The sequence below is a fragment of the Lycorma delicatula genome, chromosome 4 (assembly GCF_047948215.1).
Source record: "Lycorma delicatula isolate Av1 chromosome 4, ASM4794821v1, whole genome shotgun sequence".
Lineage (NCBI taxonomy): Eukaryota > Metazoa > Arthropoda > Insecta > Hemiptera > Fulgoridae > Lycorma > Lycorma delicatula.
In genome coordinates this window covers 165,569,197-165,586,192 of record NC_134458.1, presented here as the reverse complement: position 1 = coordinate 165,586,192, position 16,996 = coordinate 165,569,197, and the positions used below count along the sequence as shown (strand labels likewise).

Genomic DNA, 16,996 nt, shown 5'->3' with positions numbered 1-16,996 from the left:
TTCCACAAGCCATATGAGACGGTAGTATCTGTACTAAATTCATTTGCTACATTTTTTAACAATTTGTTAAACAAGTTAACACTCTTAAAGGGGTGTAAATCAGCTTAGTAACCACTCTCAAATTTGAACGTACCACCTTTTTCAATAATCAGGTCATCTCTCACAGCTTCCAAGATTTCCTTATTACATTTGTCTGAATATTACGTAATATTTTTTTTTACAAAACGTTTGACAGTAACTGGCAGTTTTCTAAATATACTTTTAATTCTTGAAGCAATTCTGAAATTCTGTAAACAAATTTTGGGGGAAATTCCTAGAGCTCCCACTTTTAGTCACTAAATACTTTTAAACCTGCTGTTTTTTTTTTATCAGAAAATTTACATAATGTACAAGAAAATAGTTTTGAAAACTAAAATAAAAATTGTAAAAAACCTTTTAAACTGGTACAGTCATCCATACACAAAGTCTATGTCTGACAAATCTCTACAAGATTATAAAGTTAAAAATTCACCACAGATCTTTTGAAAGCACGATACTTCAGCTGCCTGTTGTGAATATTTTGAACTAATTTCCGAAGGCAACAGAATCTAGAACTTAACTTATGTAAATAATTTTACATTTCAAACCAATAATGGTTTAAGACTCTTTTTAACGTAATAATCAAACATTATTAATAAACAAGTTATGTTCTATAGGCTTCGTGCACATTATAGTTAGATATGAAGGAACTGTTTATCTTAATTTTGTTTGTTTTTGTATAAAACAAAATATTTAAAAATTTCTATCAATATTATATTTAAGTATGTTAATACGGTAATTTGATTATCATATTCAGGTTGTTTAATTAAAAATTAATACAGAAGTACCTAGTATTGAAATTTTAAAAGAAAGTTGTGGCACAAATGTAAACAGACTGTATCAGCTGTTGAAAGTGATTCCTGGAAATTGGGGGCGTCATGTTTTGTAGGTTATAGTGTTATTTTGTGCCGTTCTCTGGAGTATGTGGCTAAGATAAAATTTTTAAATATCAGGTAATCTATGTGATTGCATTTATTGTTTGTTTTGTTGTCTTTCAATATATTTGTCTGCCTGTTAATAATTTACGTAGGTAATCAATCGGCCTTGAAACTTAAGGCATAATTTCAATCGATTAATTACTTTATTTTACTTTCAAAGATTTATTTTCTTCCGTATTTAGAGTTTTGGATTTACGTTTTCAAAGCATTTTGAAGTATTTACATTCTGAAAAAGTGCTATTCTTTTACGATGACATGGAACAGTTAGGAATTTATGTTGTCATTAATTACAACATCAACATCAATTAATTTTAATTTATCCTTTATAAATTTTAATTAAATACTAACGCCAAAAATGTTTAAAAAAGTTAGCTTATTGAATATATATTATCACTGATGCTAACAAGTTTTTCCATTTTTATTGAATGCTAAGATTATAAATTCAACATAATAAGGTTGTGTAAATGGGTTGTTTTTTTACAATACCGAATTATTACTATTTTTCCACCTTTAAGTTTTCCTCAGAAATATTGTTTCTATTTGTTTAAGGAACAAATTAGACACCGTTGAATGAAAGTTTTTGAAAATATTCATATGATTACAAAATCGTTTGTTTACTTAAAAATTTTCCCATTAACTAGTTAGATTTAAGTATTGTAATTTTAAAGCAAAGAAAATTTCATATCATTTTTGTTTTATGTTAAACATTAATCTGACAGTTTCTAATAATGTGTTAGAGATGCATTATCATTACGAAATTTATTAGTATTAGAGAGATATAAACAATATTTTAAAATATGAATTCACATCATATGCATTTTATTACTAATATTTATAATTAAATAATATAGGTAATATCTCATTTGATATATAAATATTATACTTAAGCATATTATACAGTTTGTGTTTTGATTGTTTTTGGAACTTTATTTTATCTATAACATATTAAAACCCGCAACAACTGACAGCTTTTGTAGCATTCAGTCCTGAACAGTTTTAGTATTATTTAAAAGGGAATATCTAGAGAACTATTTGACCTATTTTTAATCAAATGATATCAAATCGTGTAGTAAATCTTACTATTTTATTTAATTTATAACATTTTAAAAAATGAGTTACAATTTTTTTAATAGCATCATTGTTTTCATTTTTTCTGAATGGATCATTTTTTCAAACTGGATTGTTATTCATAATCATATGCACACAAACATGCACTTTTACATACTTAAATATATTAGTATTAATTTAAAAAAAAAACTATATTTACATTAAGTAATTTTTATTTGTGGATTACAGCAAAGCATTCAACATAAAATTCAATATCATGATCGATTTCTGAGAATGAATTATTTAGAATATATTCTAAATTTATATAATTTACTGTATGCTAATTATATAATAAAGACACAATAGATGTACATTACAAAAAGAAAAATTTCTGTTAAAATATGTGCATGTAGCAATACAAGAATAACTTTAAAATTAAGTTTATATCAGATTACAAATTGTACATAATTTGTATATTTAATGCTAACTAGACGAAGTTAGTGACCCAACCGAGCATTAGGTTAAGTTTTCTTAGGTACTGTCATTTCCATTTACTGAACTTTGTACAATATCAACATAACCTAACTCTCACTTTACTTGCTAACCTTACCTAATTAACATTAAATATATAAATTATATACACAACAGTACAGTAGACCACATACTAAAGTAGGATCTGTGCTTACTTTGTTTACAAGTATTTTGTTTATACTCTGTTTATATTACATCTTATATAATTATATATTTAAAGAAAAATAGAACTTGATTTTAAAACATGATGTCGTATACACGTCATTTCAGAACTGATGATTTCAAAAATTAGGTATTAGAGCCCGTAGATGAATAAAAAACATTTCATTACATTAAAATTATATGAAAATATGGGCAGAAGCATCACTATCTACAGGATTTTCAGATTAGTAGATGTTACATAAGTATAACAATGTAATGTAGTTGTGTATAAGTATCATTGTGTTAATTTTAGACATTTAAAAAAAAAACTTTTGAAAAAATTATAGTGCTTTTACTCTATTTCAAAAACAAAATATTTGTTTTATAGAAAAATGCTAGTAATTGTAAGCATATATAGTCAATTAAAATTTTTTTTTGACAAATCCTATAAATTTATCAATAAATAAATTTCCAAGAAGAGTAAAATAAAAAAAATAATAGTTAAATGTTGTTAAGCGTTGTTAAGCAGATATTATGTATTAAGCTACATTTACTTAAGTTCTCTGGAAAGAAATTCAATGACAGATTATGATGAATATCTATATATAAAAAGGAACCTGTGCAGGATTCCATATAATTATGTACAAAGTATCTGCAGAAGTAATCTGATTCTTATAAATCCCTACATTACACTGTTATATTAATCTACTACCATCTTCCTGAGAATCCTGTAGATAGTTATGCTCTTTTTCACATTTTCATATACTTTTAATGTAATGAGATGTTTTTTACTCATATCGTGGCTCTAATACTTGTAATTGTGTGTAATTTGTATGTTTGATGTAATTAGGATTGATAGATAAAATTTTATTAATTTTCACTCCGGCTATTCCATTTTAATTCAACAAATTTTCAAAAATTTTATTGCATCACTATTTTTGATTTTGATGATATTTGGTATACGATATCTATGCACCTTTTAGTAGCCAAAAAATATTTTTTTTAAAACATAAAAAATATATATATACTTATATATATATAGACTATTTTCTAACTTGCCAACAGGTAAAAACCAGCCATTTTCATTACTTTTTTCATGAGCTTTGGCATTCTTATTTTACATCATACAGAGGTCAAAAGGGCTTTTTGGAAAGAGTAAAGATAGAACCTCATCGTAGTGTACTCAAAATTCATTTTGTTACATAATCAAATCTTGTAATGTTTAAAGTATATAAAAAGTGCTTACTGCTGTAAAATTTTCAAATTTTTGCCACCTGTCCCAAATGTGGTTTTTGGGCCCCAAAAATTAGACACTTTCAGAATCTTACGATTTTGGGACAATTTTTTTTAATGTAGGACAGTCTAACAGTCCAATTTTTTTTTATAGGTACTACTAGTACCTACGAGTTAAAAGGTAAAAAAAACAGGCCTGTTACCTTAAGCCCCTCATTATTTATTTTGGGCCCAAAATTTGAAAAAACAACAATTTTTTAACGTAACTTCAGTAAACATTACAAGATTTGATTATGTAACAAAATGAATTTTGAGTACACTAAGATGAAGCTCCATCTTTACTCTTTCCAAAAAAGCCCATTTTGACCTCTGTACAATGTAAAATAAGAATGCAACAGGTCATGGAAAAAGTGACAAAAACTGCTGTTTTTACCTGCTGGTTAGTTAGAAGATAGTCTATTACTCCGGAAAAAATTGTTTAAAATATAAAAAATATTTTTTGGCCACTACAAGGTGGGTAGTTATCATATACCAAATAACATAAAAATCAAAAAGTAGTGATAGGATAGTGATGCACTGATCATTTGTTGAATTAAAATGGAATACCCTACTCATCAAAGTTTAGAAAGCTCTTTTTTAATTTAAGATAGGAATGAATTGCTGCACCAGTGATCGCATTGTTACTTACCACATCGTATCTTGGTACACTATCATCCCCTCCACTGTACCAGTGTCAACTCTACTTCACATACTTGTGGATAGTCTTGTGTTAATAGTTTTTAAACTTTGATGAGTAATGCCCATTCATATAAATAAGTAATAAGTGTGATCAAAGTTTGCCTGGTGTATATTTCTATTTGTTTGTATAGACAATACAATAGCATATTTTTAAAGGAAAAAGTCTTTCTTAAGTTTTATTTGGACAGCCGTTATTGAGTTTTTGGACCGCCCTCCTAGCTTCATGCAGATGTTCTTATAACTTCTAGTTATGTTACCCGCCATTTACTCTGATTCAATTTCCTCTTGCTAAATATTTCATTAATATCTATTGTTTCTCTTATGTGCTTTAATGCAGATGCAGTCAATCTATTTTTTCTATATTGGTGGCTAGATTTGCTGTTATTTGAATAAACCTGTTGTAGAACATTCTGCCTCCAAGACTTGTTTTATGTTTAGTATAATTTGCATACATATGAAACAAAATTCTTTGCAAGTTTAAACATGATGAGGCATTCCATAATGTTGAAATATTATGCTATATTTAGTTTTTTTTCATACCGTTACTTATACCAGACACTGCTTTATCATATAACTCATTGTCATGTAATCATTAATAATTTGCCCAAGCTTATCATTATTAATTATCCCAGTAATAGTTTTGTTTTAATACTTTCTGAAATAGTATATTCATTTAATATTATTGTAACATTTATTTAAAATTATATTAATAGTTACAAAAATAATATTACTTAATTTATAAGTTTTTATATTATATTAATAAAGACACCAACATTTTTATCCTTTTTAATGTGTACTTTATTAATTTACTAACCAAAGATGATGATGATATTCCTGTTTGAGTAATTTGTAATGAAATATTTCACATGCTTTACATACCTATAAAAGCTTTTTTTTTTTTTGTAAACAATTAAATTTCTCTATATTTTCTCTGATTAACTGACAATGAAGATATACATTGCTTTATGTTATGACTAGATTTTTTTATGGCTGTATTTTTTCACTTTCTTTCAGTTGAATTGTCATTTTTGAAAAGAAAATATGTATATCATCAGTTTGATATCTTAGACTTGTTTAGTTCTGTGTTATATCAGTTTTATTATAATATTTTTGTGCTATTATAAAACTATACTTCAGCAGTTATTCCATATCTTTCTTATGAAGAAATCTTTTGTTATAGTTATGATTGAGAATGTAAATTTTGTGATTTCATTACATAGAGAATATGTTGAAAGCATTAGAAAGATTGTATAAAAAGTTGGTTATGAAAATTGTGATAAATTCAAATAACAGTTGTTAAAGTGGAAAAACTAAACAGTCTACAAGGGCTGTTCAGAAAGTTCTCAAACTGACAAAGAAAATTTAAGATTTTTTCAGACTTTTTTTAAACATAATAACCTTGCAATTTGATACATTTAGATGCATGACTTTCTAGTTTTTTAATACCTTCAGTGTAATGTGATTTGTCAAAAAAAGCAGTTGTCTCAGCTTTGACCTCATTTTAAGTGAATCTTCATCCAACAAGCCATTTCTTCAGATTTGGGAAGAAGAAGTAATTGCTAGAAGCTAAATACAGTGCATTTGATAGCACTGTGTGTGCAGGCGCATTTTCTTTTTAGTCAAGAATCCAGATGTAGACATTTAGCCTAATATCACCTTCAATCAGTCCAGTAGTGAAGCCTAAAACTCTCTAATGATAGTCCTCTTTTTTCCAGGTACTTTATTAACACCACACCACAAAATCCCAAAAAAATAAACAGCCATGACTTTTCTTGCAGATGGAGCTTTCTTAGGTGAAGTTTCACCTGCTGTGATTCACTATTTGGACCGCCATTTGTTCTCTGGCATGTAATAGTGAATACATGTTTAATAATTATTATAAAACATCAAAGAAGCTCAATGGAATCGTGTTTAAATATAACCTTGAGACGTGTTTAGTCAAATGAATTTTTGGTTGACTGTTTGTCAACCAGTATATTCAAATTATAACACTATAAGCCTAAAAATGATTATTGTAAATATCTACTTAAATAGGTTTTTTCACTTAACACCTTCAAAATTGCCTTATTTCTTATCTTTTTACTGATTTTTTTCATATATTTACTTTACTATTAAAACATACAATTTGCTTTATTATTATTATTTTACATTAATGAGTGCAGTAACTTTTTTCTTATTTATTTGTTTATAAATTTTGTATTTTGTGATACTGCTCTGATCAAAGTTTTCCCCATTATTGAACCTTGGATGCAAAATGTTGGGCTGTGCTTTACATTGTCAATGAAATATTATGCATACTTGTTCAGAAGATGGTGTTCATAATGTATAATTATACTGATCTGTTGAATAAAATATTTATTAATTAACTAGGCAGCAGGAAAGAGTGAAGTAAAAATCAATCTGAAGTATATATTGTTTATAATAAACACCTATAATGTATTGACGTACAATTAAAATGACCTTTATTTTACTTTTTAAATAAATGCCAGGAAGATTACTTATCAATTTTTATTTATAAAATATTACTAAAATTTTATGTTTTCATGACTGTTTTTCAGTCTGATAAAAATTGATTCAATATTATTTACTCAAACATTAAAAAAAAGTTACTTTAATTGTATTATTTTTGCACTATTTTATCTTAATTTTGTTTTTTTAATGAATTTTTTTAGAAATGAATATTTATAAAAATTAATTGGTTGTGCATAGGTTTTATTAAATTTATTAAATTCTAATTATTAAAATATTAAAAATTATAAACTGCTAGTTATTAAGTTGTGTATGTGCTAGCATTTAAATTTAATTGGTTACTCTTCTCAAAGCTGTTAAACCACCTCAGGAAGGGTTCATTAACAATAATACTAGAAGGAACTATATAATTAGATTAGAAAATCCCTTCTGAATGCACTATTTTTGTTATAATTTGAATGATTTTTATTATTTTAAAGTATTGTTACATTTTATCATTCTGGTCAACAAACTAATCTTTAAATCATAATTATTTTGTATTTTGGAATAAAATTTTAACCATTAGGATAGAATCATTGTATTGTGCTTCTCAGGTAGACATAATATTGCAATCATTTATATAGAATTCCCATTAATAATATTGATAGTACTTTTTTGCCTATAAAGTAAAATTAATGGGCATTTTATAAGATGACAAATTCTCTTTGGATGCTCAAATTAATTTACAACAAAATTTTTACAAATTAATTTAACCACACTATTTTGGCTTTGAAGCACCTTAATAAAACTCTTAAGCTTGTCATATCATTAAATATTATTATGCGTATTAACTTATCCTTCTGTTAATATTTATGAATGAGTGATCATTGCTAAAAAAAAAAAAAAAAAAAATAGATTATTTGTAAAATCTAACAATATTATCCTCTATGAAACCAGACAACAGAACCATTTTCATATTGACATAGAGCTCTGACAAAAGGCCTTATTATAGTTATTGTTGCTGTTTTTTACAAGAACTATCCAAAAACATTTTCCACCAATTTATTTAAAATACAGTTAAAATATTTTGTTTTACAGAAGCTGAATTGTTGTGTTAAGTTTTTAAATAATGTTAACTAGAGAAACTTTTAAAACCCCTGAAATTTTTTCAATTGCCCAATGTGTGCATAATTATGTCTCAAGTAATTTTCAATGTACCTTCTGAAGTGTGAATTAGTTTGTAATTACTTTTTTACATTCAGTATCTTCATATATTTGCCTTATCATTATTTCATTTTTTTTTCTATTATATGAAATAATTAAAAGTGACATTAATCTTATTTTTCGTTTATTTGTAATTGTGTATTCTCTGATGTTGCTGTGATCAAGGTTTTACCATAGTTTCTCTTGATCCATCTGGGCAAATGCTGGGGTAACAACTTCTATTATTTATAGATTACCTTATCTAGCCATTTATGATAATCTATATAGTGTAATATTATATACTCTAAATGATTTATTTATTTATAAATAACCACCCATTTTTTTTTTATTCTGTCAGGTTTACTTTCTTCAGTAGGTTTAATACAATTCTATAGTTAAAGCTTTAAAATGATGTTTAAATTTATCTGTTTTTAAAATTTATTAATTTCTATTGCGTTTCATATTTAATACTTTATTTAAATACAGATAAACTGTAATTGTTATTTTAATTCCACTTATTTTATTTTTTGAGTTATGATTTCTAAAAAGTAAATTAACATTTGATGTTGAATTCATTTGATATTAAAATTATTAATTAAAACTGATATTTGTATATATTATTGTTTTCATTATTATCTTTATCTAGTAATAATAATGCATTTGGTAGTAACATAATAAGTATTAAAATATATTTAAATTAATTATTACTTTTCATTATCAATATTTTTTTAGCAAATATAAATACGTATTAATCATATATTATGATTTGTATTTTGGTTTGTTTGTTGATTAGTATTAATTATGCTTTATATATTTAATTTATATTGTATTCTTTATTAATCAGAGTAATCACGTGGTAGTATGCAATATTTTTTATCATAATGGTGGGAAACTTATTAAACTCGTAAATTTTTACAATAACCAAACACAATTTACTTTGGTACAAATTATTTTATTTTTTTTTAAACCATAACTAAATGCTTGTAGACATTTTTGCTATCATCATAAGTGATTAGTGTGGAGGTTTTCCATTTGAAAATCAGTAGATGTTATAGATTTAGTTGCAGATTTTTCTTTATTTGTTTAGGAAGTCATGTATTCAGGATGTGGTACAAAATGTATTGTATTTGAATTGTATTGATCCTTTTAATATGATGCAGTAGTAGTGGCTGTGCTGTAGATGTGTAAGGTTTAAATCCCAATCAGACTTGGCATTTTTTACTTTCTAAAAATTTAATTTCAGATCATCCAAAAAACATATATATGGTAATTAACTAGCCGTAGCCCTTTAGTTACAATAAAAAAGTAATTGTTCTATTGTGTGTTTACAGAAATCATAATATTTAAAGTATATAAAGATCAGATCTTTTTTGTGTATGAGTAGAACATCAAGTTATTATTAATGTAGCTGATTCCAGGATTATTAACAACATTTTCTGTTATCACAATGAACCAACATTATTGGTGTAAAAAGTAATGGACACACCTGTTCAGAAAATTTTAAATCAACCAGGCTCACCTAAACTGATAGTTATTAGTAAGGATGATCTCAAATTACTCAACACTTCCTGTGATATCTGAAGATTAGATATAAAAATTCATCTTCATAAGTCTATTCATGTAGTTGGTATATACATATATAGCATACTCAGTTGATATAATGTCTCCCTTAACAGAGTTACTCATACCCAAAATAAAAAACAATGTATGAAATAAAAAGTGTAGATTGCAAAAGCAAATAAATAAATCTCATAAATAAGCCTATTCAAAACCAGAAAAAGTTAGAAAGCTCAAATTTAGAAGACAAGATACTATATGATCTTCTGAACTATAAAAAAAAGTATAAAATATCCTTGGAATGTATAAATTAAACTATTCAAGCTGCACAGTTATTGGACTAGTAGGATGCATATTAAACAAATACAAACATATAAAAGCATTCCAAAATAACATTTACCAATTACCTCATAGATATACATATAAATGCATGATTGTTGGTCCACCCATCTACCTTTTTATTCTCTATATAAAGATGAACCTTAATCGCCTGTCATTGATGTTGATTACAGGAGAGGCTAAAAGCCAGCAAGTTTATTATTCATATTGTGTGAACAAGATTAAAAGAATGGAACACTCATCATTATGTATAATAACAGTGGCTTTGGTATATTTTTTTTTTGTCTAAGTAAATTCATTTTTTATGATTTTATTTTTTAAGCCATTAAGGTTATTTGTAATTTTGTACAACTCCCTCATTAATATTACATGAAAGTGCTTTTTACTTTTCTTTGCTACTTATATTTTCAAGTTTTACAAATTAACATTTTGTTTGTGTTTAAAATGTATGATCCTATAATATAACTCTTCCAGTGTAGTAAATATACTTTTTCACATTCCACTCCATATTAAATTTTATTATAATCTGACTAATTATCATTTAATTGATATCAGTAATGACCAGTATTCTATCATTGTCACCAGAAATGATCATGTATGGAGTATTCCATTTTAATTTAAACAAATGATCTGTGCATCACTATTTTTGATTTTCATGATATTCGGTATATAAGTTCCCAATTTTAGTGGCCAAAAAATATTTTTTTTTATATTTTTAAACAAATTTTTGCTTGAGGAATTGGATTATTTTCTAACTCGTCAACAGGTAAAAACAGCAGTTTTCATCACTTTTTCCATGATCTTATTTTACATCGAACAGACAGTCAAAAAGGGCTTTTTAAAAAGAGTAAAGATGGAACTTCAACTTAGTGCACTCAAAATTCGTTTTGTTATATAACGAAATCTTGTAATGTTTACTGAAATTATTTTACAAATTGTTGTTTCTTCAAATTTTGTGCCCAAAATAAATAATGAAGCGCTTAGGGTAACAGACCTGTTTTTTACGTTTTAATTCTTAGGTACTAGTAGTACGTCTTAGGTACTAGCAATTAAATAAAAATTTAACTGTTACCGAGTGTCCTTCATTAAAAAAATTGCTGCCAGATTCCAAGATTTTGAAAAGGTCTCATTTCTGGGCCCCAAAAACCACTTGGGGGACAAGTGGCAAAAATCTGAAATTTTTACAGCAGTAAGTACTTTTTATGTACTTTAAAATCACATAAAATTTTGTTACTCAAAAAGGTTGACGAGTAATGAAGCCTACAAAACCACTAAAAACACTGTTCCTTCTAACCGTAAACAATGATTTAAAAATACTAATGTTATGTACTTTTTTCATATTATAAAAATTACAACTAAACTCATTAGAATGATTAAATTGATAATAAATAAATAGTCAGTTACAGAATGATAAATAATAATTACAAAATTTAACATTAACAAGTTGTTTAATTCACGTTTACCTTATTTTACTCCTGCTAATGAAAGTTATGAATAAATCTTACACTTTTTGATAGCAAATGCAACTAACATAACTTAGTGCTCCAGCCATTTTTTTTATTGAGTAGAACTGATAAGGCCTCATTCATCTTTGAGGTAATGTTGTATCCTCTTCCAATAGTTGATAGAAAAAGCTCGAAAATGTGAGAATCTTTAAAATATTTTCCAGTTGAACCCATGTTTGATTGTCCCTCAATGATTTCTTGAATGAAGTACCAGAACCCTGCAGATGGAAAAAGTGTGTTCGATATTCCTCTTCATTTTTATTTATTTTGACTTAATGAGTTCGCCTAACCACCACTTGCCATCATGTACGCAGCAGACATAATTTTTACATTTTGGCTTTGGTAAAACTATAAAGCAATCAGAAACACTAATGTCCTTGTTTACTGATATTAACATAAATGTTTCTGATTCAGAGATCACCTTGACTTTCAGAATACAGTTCTGACTTGTTGAAACATAACTGTGAAAAATTTCTTGTTTGGGACTGTTGTGATTACCTGATAATGAGAACTGAGGTATTCTTCAGTCTCTTAAACGTCTTTACTAGAGCAGAAAATAAATGTTATATTTTTAATATTGTCTTGGCAGTTATTGTACATTTCAGAAGGTGTAACAATTTGATTGTTGACTGTCCTTTAAAGGTTTACATTAGTCACAGCCTTTTTTACAGTTCCACCAATAGCATCACATGGTCCTTTTCCATGGTATGAGGCAAAAAATTGCCATTCAATTGTGATTTCAAAATATTCTTGATGGTAGCACAAATTTATGAAATTTTTTTAGTTTTTATACTGGGCTGAGTAGCCATCAGAAAAATAAAAAAAATGTTTAACTTGCCGTAACAGTTTCTTTACTTTATTTATAACGTATTTGGAAATAGAATAATGATGTAGTATTGTGCTTCAAGTACTTGCTAATCGCACAGTAGCTTTGGCTTTGTAATGTTCCTTCTTTTTTAAAATATATGAGAAATGGATGTACTGTGGCATAGGATTTTGACCAGTGATAAGACTGGGCTTCATCCTGTATCACAAAAGGAAAATTTTGAAAGAAGTCTCCCATTACAATACATTTACCCTCCAATAAGTTTTCCTTTTTAATGTTGAGGAAATTAGCTTATTACTTTGCAATAAAATGATGCCTTTTTTTGATATTTAAAGTTTCAGTAAGTTTACCTAAATTCTTTTGAAATGGAAGAATTTTAGTAGCTAGTTGACATCAGAATCAAAATCATTTCAGCACTCTTGCACTAATCTGAGTACTTCATTAGTGCCTGGACGTTTTTCACACTGACACCATGCATGTTTCATTTTCTGTATCACATACCATGGTTGAAACAATAATTTTATAATCAAATTTCATTTTTGAGCAGATAACATGAGTTTTACATTTTGGTGGGTGACACATACAAACAGATGGAGTACCTAACCCACCAACCAGAACACAAAATTTAGGTTTTAAATCATGTTTTTCTTTAAGGCTGTGTACAATTCTTTTAAATTACATAAGATAAGCCTTTTTTGATTATTAATTTCCCATCAGCTTGTCTTACAGAGACACAATCCTTGCGTGGCATCATTCGGCTGTGCTCATCATTCTGGTAAAAATCTTGGACACATTTAATAAAATTTTCATCAGTTATGGGACTGATGAAAAATTAAAATTCCACTTATTTTAACTAATTGTTTTGATTGACGTGCTAAATACTGACTAACACTAAACTCATTTTGAATTTTTTGAATGTTCCAGCTGGTTGGTAATAAACTTAAAATTTTATTTTTTTCCAGGGTTCATGTTTTCATTTTATCATTTATTTTAATGATTAATTCTTCATATTTACTACCCAAATCAGCATAATTTTGTGGTACTTAACTGGTTTCTTTTGTAGCAATATTTAAATTGAAGGAATCATTTAATTTACTGGTAACTGAATTCTTGAATTTCTGTTTATTAATAAAATAAAAAATAAAAGATATCGCATAAAAGAGAAGTTCACTGCTAATAAAATTACTTTATAAACAAGTGTACATTACCCAAATACAATATTAACACAGGCAACAATACAACATATCATATCGAACTCAAAACAGAAACTGAGCCTTCTACAGTGTTTACATTCAGGATTACGCAAACATTAATGTCCATGCATGTGTATTCACTTTGGTGTTTAAACATGAGTTTATGTGTATGAGTCATACTTTAAGTAACAAACAATATAGAATATAAGCTATCTCATTATAGACATCAAAATAATTTGTATAGTAGGCTTACATTATTATCTGAAAAAATACATACTGTGCTGTGAATTTTTTTGGATACATTGTTCATGGTTAGAAGGAACAGTGTTTTTAGTGGTTTTGTTGGCTTCATTACTCGTCAACCCCTTTGAGTAACAAAATAAATTTTATGTTATTTTTTAATATTATAAAAATCATTTTGTAAGATTACCAGATTTGTGTTTTGTTTATTATACTGACAATGATCAAAGCAGTTGTTAACGTGAGATGGCTGCCAAGGTGGGTAATAACATGGAGCAACAGCAAGGACTGGAGGCAGTTGTATACATGGAGCTGAGAAAAAGCGTTGAGCTCTGACGCCTAGCGGAACAATAGAGCTCAGCTGTTCCTGATATTGATTAACATGCCGATTCGAGAATACCACATAAAATTTTGGGTTAGTTAGCTGCACTTTTATGCCTCATAGGAGCATATCATTTGCTTCCATCTGTTAGAAACAGATGGCTCAATACTGTCCGCCAACAGACTTACCACAGGGCTTGAGTGAAAAGCACCCATGGCAAAATGGATGAATGAATAATTGATTGCATCGAGCATCTTTAGTGGAGTGACCCGCGCTGATGAATAAGCCATGCAGCCGTAGTCTAATCGGGAACGGACTAGAGCTCGGTAGAAGCGCAGCACATATATACGATCCTAGAAATCTAACCCTCGTGCATGCCTCAACTGGTTCATTGTGTAAATGCAGTTCAACATGTCCTCTCAACTGGGAAAAGCAGATCCACTTGGTTTTTTCTGGAGAAAACGTGAATCTAATAGATTTAAACAACAATTGTAAGCGGGTTATTGTATTCTGAACCAGCCTCTCACCAGTAGTTAACATTTTACACGCTATGTAAATAGAAAAATTATCTACAAATAAAGAACACATAACCGGTTTCTGCTTACATTTATGGCTACGGCAAACAAAGTAACGCTTAGGACACTTCCCTGAGATACTTAATTTTCCAGTGTGAAACGTTCGTATACCGTCGTTCCAACTCAAACTCGGAAGGACTGACTACTGAGAAAAAGTCTGATAAATGTGAGGAGATTACCTTGTACACCTACCCCATCCATGAAATGTATTTAGGATTCCTCTTTTCCATGCCGTGTCATATACTTTTTATAAATCGAAAAATACAGCAAAACCAGGTGTTGGCGGAGTAAGAAGGCGTTTTGAATTATAGCTTCCAGAGTAACTATGTGGCCAATAGACGATCTGCCCTAGTGGATACTGCATTGTTTTGGGGTAATCAGGATGTTTCTCTCAAGGTACCAGAGTAGATGATGGTTCACCACATTCGTTCCTTCACCTTGCACAGGGTACTGGTCAAGGAGATAGAATGATAAACTTGTTGGTCATGATTTATCCTTACTAAGGTTCAGTTTGGAGATAACCAGTGCCTCTGACAAAGAATATGGAACACCTGGTCAGAGAAAATTTTGTTATAGATACACAAAAGAAGTCATAGTGCGTTATCTGGGTGGTGTGATAACATACTGAGCCTGATATCCTTTCCAGGGGAAGTGTCATGAGAATTATTCAGGATATATTTCATTATAAGAAAAGGATACATTTAATTCATTTTGCAAATTTCCAATCACCAATGGGATATTTTCTACCTGCAACTTATCTCACAAATTCAGGGTAGTACGATGATGTAAGTGAACTTCCCCTAAACAACCTTCCAAATCTGGTCACTATATCAACTGGCACTGAAACAAGATTATCACCATTTTGCAGTCCAATCGACTGTACCGATCCACACATGGTTTGAACCTTTCTCCCTGCAACTGATGATGGTGTTGTTCAAGAAATAGATTCGATGTAATTTAACAAAGAATTTCATTTGGCACATTCTGATCCCGAAGGGGAAGATCCTGCCATGTGACGATTTTGGTCACCACGCCATCCCCTCCGTATCTAACCATGGTAGGCTTTACTGGAGGTCATCTTCTAGACCCTCAGACTGATTGACGTCTCTCAGTCATCATCTTGGTCTCTTTCAAAATGCCATGAATGACATTTTCATCGTGTAAACCCTATAAACTAACATAATGAAAAATAAATAACCAAAACTACTCATATGAAATAGACTGAGTAGAATAAATTATAAATTTTGAGCTAAATGCCCTACAACAAAAGAAAATTAAACGAACAATACCGCAAAATAACAAAACAAAAACATCCAAGAAAACTTCAAAATGCCTATCATGGCAACTAAAATGTCTAAGCGATCCTAGCCACCCGTGTTACACAAACATACATTCCTATACGCCTTCCCCAACTCGCTGAATAACCAAATATTTCATAAAACTCTAATATTACCCATTCAGCCCAGCTTTTCCAATTTACAGTTGAAGTAAGATCCAGTATCTCCGAGGTGCCTCACAACCTCTAATTGCCTGTCCTCATAACGAAGACAGACATCCAAAACATAAAAAGCATCGTCCTTTATACCACAATTCAGACACAGACCTGAATCAGCCGAAACAAGCCAATTTATCCCTAAAAGCACTATGGCCTGAAAGAAACTGTGTGGCATATTTATTAGGAGACACCCAAAAGGCGCCCATTAGTTGTCTCATTCTATCACTCTTGCCACAATTGGATCCACTATTCACAATCACTTCAATTTTTTTCAAAAGTCAACTTGCCCGACCTTTTTGCAAAATAATGTTGACATTCAACTGCGAGAACATCAATGGGCTTCACTCCAGCAACCACTAGAACAGCCTCATAAGAGATAGTGCAATAACCCCCTATACTGTTAACAAGAGGCACTGGGCCCTCAGTAAAATATCCCTATAAATTTTATATTTCAGCCTATCCACCCATATAGGTGCGGCATAAAACATAATTGCCTCGCACACACCTTTATAACAGATACAAATGGTCTTAAAATTTAAACCCCAATCCTGATTCCCCACACGTCGAATACCAAAGAAGGCACTATT

At 28.9% G+C, this 16,996-nt stretch overlaps 1 protein-coding gene across 2 annotated transcripts in view; it reads left to right on the top strand.

The window, feature by feature from the left end:
• The first annotated feature begins 897 nt into the window (after positions 1-897).
• Positions 898-16,996, top strand: part of LOC142324060 (sorting nexin-29) — a 137,841-nt gene continuing 121,742 nt past the window's right edge. The window contains exon 1 of one of the 2 annotated variants that reach the window (XM_075364669.1): positions 898-1,031. The gene's annotated coding sequence lies outside the window, so the exon portion shown is untranslated. The remainder of the gene's footprint in view (positions 1,032-16,996) is intronic. The other variant, XM_075364671.1, reaches the window with a different exon arrangement.